General features: G+C 43.2%; 1 long non-coding RNA gene across 1 annotated transcript in view; it reads right to left on the bottom strand.

Moving 5' to 3' along the window:
* The window catches only part of LOC145877069 (uncharacterized), a 3,761-nt gene extending 688 nt beyond the window's left edge, over positions 1 to 3,073 (bottom strand). The window contains exons 1-2 of the long non-coding RNA XR_014391568.1: positions 2,299 to 3,073; positions 1,122 to 1,310 (exon numbers count right to left, since the gene is read on the bottom strand). This is a non-coding gene — a long non-coding RNA (uncharacterized LOC145877069). The remainder of the gene's footprint in view (positions 1 to 1,121; positions 1,311 to 2,298) is intronic.
* Positions 3,074 to 8,403: the final 5,330 nt, after the last annotated feature.

The raw sequence follows: 8,403 nt of genomic DNA, 5'->3' as shown, positions 1-8,403 counted from the left end.
TCACTATCTAATCATGACATGGGGTTGTTCACTATCTAATCATGGAGTTGTTCACTATCTAATCATGACATGGGGTTGTTCACTATCTAATCATGGGGTTGTTCACTATCTAATCATGGAGTTGTTCACTATCTAATCATGGGGTTGTTCACTATCTAATCATGGGGTTGTTCACTATCTAATCATGGGGTTGTTCACTATCTAATCATGGGGTTGTTCACTATCTAATCATGGAGTTGTTCACTGTCTAATCATGGGGTTGTTCACTATCTAATCATGGAGTTGTTCACTATCTAATCATGGGGTTGTTCACTATCTAATCATGGGGTTGTTCACTATCTAATCATGACATGGGGTTGTTCACTATCTAATCATGGGGTTGTTCACTATCTAATCATGGGGTTGTTCACTATCTAATCATGGGGTTGTTCACTGTCTAATCATGGGGTTGTTCACTATCTAATCATGACATGGGGTTGTTCACTGTCTAATCATGACATGGAGTTGTTCACTATGTAATCATGACATGGAGTTGTTCACTATGTAATCATGACATGGAGTTGTTCAATGACAGACATGTATTTGTTTAAAATCTATCACTTGATGGTTTCATTTCAGAGAGACAAAAATCATGTTTTTTTTTGCAAAATGCTATATATCTCCCTCACTCTCAAATGTGACCGACCGGCTCAATTTGGTAATTAACTAAATAACTACATATATAGTGATTTAGGTTTATGTCAGTTTAATTGTTTGTTATGGTATAAGTTGTTATTTTATTGTAAGTGATAAAATTAACTAGTAATTCTCAGTAATTACTACTTTAGTAAGGAATAACACATTTTTTAAGCACTACTGCAGTTGCTAAATAATTTCAATAGATGGGAGCATAAGACCACAATGACATTTCAGAATATTAGTTTAGTTTTCTCCCTGGATACACCACCACTCCCCGAGCTTCCTGCAGAACCCCTGCAGTACCTCCACAGACCCCGGATTGAGAACCCCTGATTTAGCAGATGCTCTTATCCAGAGAGATTTACAGTAAGTGCATTCACCTTAAGATAGTTATTTATTTAGGAAATAAACTTAATCAATTCTTCATAAAATTGTCATCTTACCTCTTAGCTTTGGTGTCATGTCCCCCAGAGAGATGCATTTTGGAGGCAGGGGCCCCCTCCTCTCTCTCCCCAGATAGACTCATTTTAGATGCAGGGGCCCCCTCCTCTCTCTCCCCAGAGAGACTCATTTTAGAGGCAGGGCCCCCCTCCTCTCTCTCCCCAGAGAGACTCATTTTAGAGCACTGACCCCTGTAAACAGAGATCCAGCATGTTGGTTGTGGTTAACACAGTGACAACTAAACAGAGATCCAGCATGTTGGTTAACACAGTGACAACTAAACAGAGATCCAGCATGTTGGTTGTGGTCAACACAGTAACAACTAAACAGAGATCCAGCATGTTGGTTGTGGTCAACACAGTGACAACTAAACAGAGATCCAGCATGTTGGTTGTGGTTAACACAGTAACAACTAAACAGAGATCCAGCATGTTGGTTGTGGTTAACACAGTGACAACTAAACAGAGATCCAGCATGTTCGTTGTGGTTAACACAGTGACAACTAAACAGAGATCCAGCATGTTGGTTGTGGTCAACACAGTAACAACTAAACAGAGATCCAGCATGTTGGTTGTGGTTAACACAGTGACAACTAATTATTGAATGTCAATTGTTCTCTTATATTCATTATCTCTTAGAAATAAAACATTTACTAACATACATAGAAACAGTCAGGTGATTTAATTAATAGATAATAATAGATAATAACTAATAATAATATTAATGTCTCACTTTCTCTTTTAATAATTTCTCTCATTCTAGTGTGTTGCTTTGTTCAACAGGTATGATATTATTATGCTGTTACTGAATTCAGTTCATAATAACAATGTTAAGAAAAGTATGTTCAGTGGTTTCAAACCAGATTACACAGGAAAGAGGAGCTCATTGTAAGTTTGAAAACAAATTTTACGATATTTTGAAAGACGATTTACAACTTATACATAAAAATATACAAATTGTAAAATAACCACAATATATGAATATATGAACAATATGTTTTTGAATTTGACTCGCCTACGCCCAGTTAGCACCATTTTGTATGATTGAACTGTCACATAACTGTCCCAGGTGAAATGGACTGTTAGATCTGAGTGTTTTACTGTCATTCACTATACTAAAATAACACCATACATTTAATTTCTCTACACACTTTACAATAATCACTGGGAAGATTCTTACCTTGTAGCCTGAATTCACAACCAGAACATGTCAAGTCATTGAGATATTTTCCGTTGTGCTGAGATAGCACCTTCCTGATAACAAGTGGCTCTGTATCTATGTTCTAGGTACAGTTGATCTTTGGATGCAATAATATCTGGTCAAAGTCTAGTGACACAACACCATAGTATATCATAAACATAACAGCAGTTGGCCAGAAAAGGCCATGACATACTATAAAACAGGGTTCGTCAACTAGATTTGGCTTCGGGTGTCACGGTTGTCATAGAGAGGAGCGGACCAAAGTGCAGTGTGATTATCGTTCCACATATTTTATTGAACTGTGAAACTATGCAATACATACACATAACCTAAAGAACAAAAAAACAACAAACCGTGATGCAGAGGTGAAACATACACTACTCAAAAACAATCTCCCACAAACCCAGGTGGGAAAAACACCTACTTAAGTATGATCTCCAATTAGAGACAACGATGACCAGCTGCCTCTAATTGGAGATCATCCCAAACAAAACCCAACATAGAAATACAAAACTAGAAAACAACATAGAAAAACTAAACTAGAAACCCCCCTGTCACGCCCTGACCTACTCTACCATAGAAAATAACAGCTTTCTCTGGTCAGGACGTGACATCGGGAGAATGTTTTTCTGAGTTAAAGTGGGCGGGCCAGAACATAATTAGCGTATAATATTAGCACAATTAATAGGCCTACACTACAAATTTAACAACATGTTTAACACATTTGATTAGTACATAGTACATTCAGTGACAATAAAATAATTTAGATCTGATTAAGTTCATAAAATCACCAATATCTCTATTCAATTATAACTTTTTGTTTATTTCTCTGTGTGTTGATTGGTGGGGAAAAACAGGTCTACGTAGCCTACTGTAGTCAACACTACTTTATTAATATCAACATTCATTCAGAACAATTAGCTTGATAGCAAGAGAACATGTCGTTCTCAAAAAGTAACAAAAGAAATGTGGATAATGAAAATCAAAGTTTCAGGGAAGAACGGACAGAGAGATATCCATTCATCTGACCATCTTTCTCCAATGCCAAGCCAGAGTGTATTGTTTGCAATGAAAATGTCATTGTTTGCAAAGAATTCAATCTCAGACGGCATTATGAATCTAAACATGGTACTTTCAAAGTGGCCTTCCCGCCCCAGACAGAGGCCCGACGCAGAAACACTGAAGCATTAACTACAAGCTACAAACACGGCAGTAGAATCCTCCTTCATGGCTTGACTCAACAACAGAAGGTCACAAGTGCTTTCCTAAAAGCATCCTGGGTTCTAACCAAACACAACATGCCCTTCACAGACGCAGAGCTGTTTAAAAAGAACATGATGACAGTTTAGGAGGAATTGGCTACAGACAAGTCTATGGATAGCATAATTGCGTCTGTCAAACAGGTGCCCCTGTCTGTGACATCAGCCGGACGCCGTGTCTGTGCTCTGGCGGATGATGTGCATAGGATTGTTCTGGAGGGGCTCAGTCAGGCTGAGCATTTTCCCCTGGCTATTGATGAGAGTACTGACAACACTGATGTAGCACAGTTGTGTGTATATGTCCATTATTTTCATGGGAATGACTTTAAAGAAGAGCTACTGGCACTGATTCCCCTGGAAGGACACACCACCGGGGACGTTCCACTGGAAGGACACACCACCGGGGACATTCCCCTGGAAGGACACACCGCCGGGGACGTTCCCCTGGAAGGACACACCACCGGGGACGTTCCCCTGGAAGGACACACCCCCGGGGACGTTCCCCTGGAAGGACACACCGCCGGGGACGTTCCCCTGCAAGGACACACCGCCGGGGACGTTCCCCTGGAAGGACACACCCCCGGGGACGTTCCCCTGGAAGGACACACCGCCGGGGACGTTCCCCTGGAAGGACACACCGCCAGGGACGTTCCCCTGGAAGGACACACCGCCGGGGACGTTCCCCTGGAAGGACACACCACCGGGGACGTTCCCCTGGAAGGACACACGACCGGGGACGTTCCCCTGGAAGGACACACCACCGGGGACGTTCCCCTGGAAGGACACACCACCGGGGACGTTCCCCTGGAAGGACACACCACCGGGGACGTTCCCCTGGAAGGACACACCGCCGGGGACATCCTATTCACAAAGCTGGAACAATTGTTTACGTAGCATGGCCTGTCACTCGAAAAAGTCAACTTTGTGGTCACCGTCAGGGCTCCTGCTATGGTGGACAGACACAGGGGCCTGGTCAGCAGGTTGAAGGAAATCGCCCCACAAATGAATGGCTTGCATTGTCTCATCCATCAGAGTGTGAAACCCTCTCTCTATACTGCACGAGGGAGAGAGTCTCCTCCAGGAATTTATGACCTGAGATAACAGAACCTGGGTGTAAGAGAGGGGGATGGAGGGAGAGAGAGGGGGATGGAGGGAGAGAGAGGGGGATGGAGGGGGAGAGAGGGGGATGGAGGGAGAGAGAGGGAGATGGAGGGAGAGAGAGGGGGATGGAGGGAGAGAGAGGGGGATGGAGGGAGAGAGAGGGGGATGGAGGGGGAGAGAGGGGGATGGAGGGGGAGAGAGGGGGATGGTGGGAGAGAGAGGGGGATGGTGGGAGAGAACGGGGGATGGAAGGAGAGAGAGGGGGATGGAGGGAGAGAGAGGGGGATGGAGGGAGAGAGAGGGGGATGGAGGGAGAGAGAGGGGGATGGAGGGGGAGAGAGGGGGATGGAGGGAGAGAGAGGGAGATGGAGGGAGAGAGAGGGGGATGGAGGGAGAGAGAGGGGGATGGATGGTGGGAGAGAGAGGGGGATGGAGGGGGAGAGAGGGGGATGGAGGGAGAGAGAGGGGGATGGAGGGAGAGAGAGGGAGATGGAGGGAGAGAGAGGGGGATGGAGGGAGAGAGAGGGGGATGGAGGGAGAGAGAGGGGGATGGGGGAGAGAGAGGGGGATGGAGGGAGAGAGAAGGGGGTGGTGCTCGCTATACCCAATGAGGGCAGCAGCTGACCACCTTCGTATTTTGGAAATGGAGGAATGCCTTTTATGTGCTAACAATGTTTGGATCAACTTACACCTGTGAGTCCTCCTTTTCCTCTGTGAATGCAATCGACTCACGACAGGAACCGGCTTTCACATAAGGCAACCGAGGACTGCCTGCTCATCAACATCACATCCCTCTCACCTGACATCCACAAGATCGTGTCCGAGGGGAAATGCAACTTTTCCCATTAAGTAAATCACTTAGTATTTAATAAATAGTCATATAGGCTACTAACATTATAGTAATTATTATTATTATTATTATAATTGTTATTATTGCTATTATTATTATTGTGATTATTAGTGCTTATCAATGGCTATTTTAGGTCTCATGCTGACAGTATTTTCTGTTTGTTTTGTCGTTACAGGAGCAGGTTATCCCAGACTCCTGATACAGGGCTACAGACACTCAGGTTACTCTGGTCACTCTGATACAGGGCTACAGACACTCAGGTTATCCCCAGACTCCTGATACAGGGCTACAGACACTCAGGTTACTCTGGTCACTCTGATACAGGGCTACAGACACTCAGGTTACTCTGGTCACTCTGGTACAGGGCTACAGACACTCAGGTTACTCTGGTCACTCTGATACAGGGCTACAGACACTCAGGTTACTCTGGTCACTCTGATACAGGGCTACAGACACTCAGGTTACTCTGGTCACTCTGATACAGGGCTACAGACATTCAGACACAGACATCACCTTTTGTTATTTAAAGGATTGTTTTATGTAGGATGCTGCCTTTTTGGCCATATTGCAGTTGTAAGTCGGCCTAATAAATAAATACAAATCCCTCTTCTATTAGGCCATGTTAATGTCTTGTGAAAGATGCTGTTAAGCCACATAGCCTAGCACAGCCAGTTAAGTTATTTATATGGGCCTTCGCCCCCACATAGCCTAGCTCAGACAGTTAAGTTATTTATATGGGCCTTCGCCCCCACACAGCCTAGCTCAGCCAGTTAAGTTATTTATATGTGCCTTCGCCCCCGCATAGCCTAGCTCAGACAGTTAAGTTATTTATATGGGACTTCGCCCCCACACAGCCTAGCTCAGACAGTTAAGTTATTTATATGGTCACATTGTAGATACTCTACACCACCATTATTTAGGGAGGTCACATTGTAGATACTCTACACCACCATTATTTAGGGAGGTCACATTGTAGATACACTACACCACCATTATTTAGGGAGGTCACCTTGTAGATACTCTACACCACCATTATTTAGGGAGGTCACATTGTAGATACTCTACACCACCATTATTTAGGGAGGTAACATTGTAGATACACTACACCACCATTATTTAGGGAGGTCACATTGTAGATACACTACACCACCATTATTTAGGGAGGTCACATTGTAGATACTCTACACCACCATTATTTAGGGAGGTCACATTGTAGATACACTACACCACCATTATTTAGGGAGGTCACATTGTAGATACACTACACCAACATTATTTAGGGAGGTCACATTGTAGATACTCTACACCACCATTATTTAGGGAGGTCACATTGTAGATACTCTACACCACCATCTAGAATACAGTAGGACCTCTTTCCATTTGTCCTTTTGAAACACACAGAAAACTATGGTATTTAGCCTAAAGCAGCATGTGATTTTACAGTAGACTATAGATGTAGGCTACTGTATAGTCACATGGCTCAGTGTTAAAATGTTAGAGCAGCACATTGGTCTGAACAAATCCTCTTAGTGAATGTCCCTTAATGAGAAAGAATTATCAAAATGAATGAGAATATTGCATTTTGAAATGCAAATACTATTGAGTCTGTAGACAAATTTAAATAGTGAATCCGACGTCAGTGGATCTGCGTAAGGGATGCATCAGATGAATTAAGGCATTTTGGAGGGGTTGAATGTTGCACCATTGATAAAGCAGATCAACTGAGCTAGGGTTAGAGTTAGGAAAGAAAACTACAAAATGGTGCATAGCCTTCCCTGTAGCTCAGTTGGTAGAGCATGGTGTTTGCAACACCAGGGTTGTGGGTTCGATTCCCACGGGGGGCCAGCACAGAAAAAAAAAAATGTATGAAATTGTATGAAATGTATGCATTCACTACTGTAAGTCGCTCTGGATAGGAGCGTCTGCTAAATGACTAAAATGTAAAAAATGTAAAATGTAGTTCACAACTCTTAACCTGTTATGGCTAGGGGGCAGTATTGACACGGCTGGATAAAAAACATACCGGATTTAATCTGGTTACCACTCCTACCCAGTAACTAGAATATGCATATACTTATTACATATGGATAGAAAACACCCTAAAGTTTCTAAAACTGTTTGAATGGTGTCTGTGAGTATAACAGAACTAAAATGGCAGGTCAAAACCTGAGAGATTCCTTTACAGGAAGTGGCCTGTCTGACCATTTCTTGAACTTCTTTTCCATCTCTATCTTTTACTAAGGATCTCTGCTCTAACGTGACACTTCCCACGTCGTCCATAGGCGCTCAGAGCCCGGGAAAAAACAGAATGTCGTCATTCCAGCCCCAGGCTGAAACACATTATCGCCTTTCTCAAGTGGCCGATCAAGGGACTCTGGGCTTATGCGCGTGACCCGACCGCCCACGCCTTTGTGATTTTTTCCTCTGTTTGCCGAAAAGGAGATTCCCTGTCGGAATATTATCGCTTTTCTACGAGAAAAATGTCGTAAAAATTGATTTTAAACAGCGGTTGACATGCTTCGAAGTACGGTAATGGAATATTTCGAATTTTATTGTCACGAATTGCGCCATGCGCGCGACACTTCTTTACCATTTCGGATAGTGTCTGGAACGCACGAACAAAACGCCGCTATTCAGATATAACGATGGATTATTTTGGACCAAACCAACATTTGTTATTGAAGTAGCAGTCCTGGGTGTGCATTCTGACGAAGACAACAAAAGGTAATCAAACTTTTATAATAGTAAATCTGATTTTGGTGAAGGCTAAACCTGCCGGGTGTCTAAATAGCTAGCCCGTGATGCCTGGGCTATGTACTTAGAATATTGCAAAATGTGCTTTCACCAAAAAGCTATTTTAAAATCGGACATATC

This window comes from Salmo salar, unplaced genomic scaffold, assembly GCF_965601325.2.
Source record: "Salmo salar unplaced genomic scaffold, fSalSal1 ptg000669l, whole genome shotgun sequence".
NCBI lineage: Eukaryota > Metazoa > Chordata > Actinopteri > Salmoniformes > Salmonidae > Salmo > Salmo salar.
Note: the sequence above shows the minus strand (reverse complement) of the source record. Positions and strands in the feature narration are given on the sequence as shown.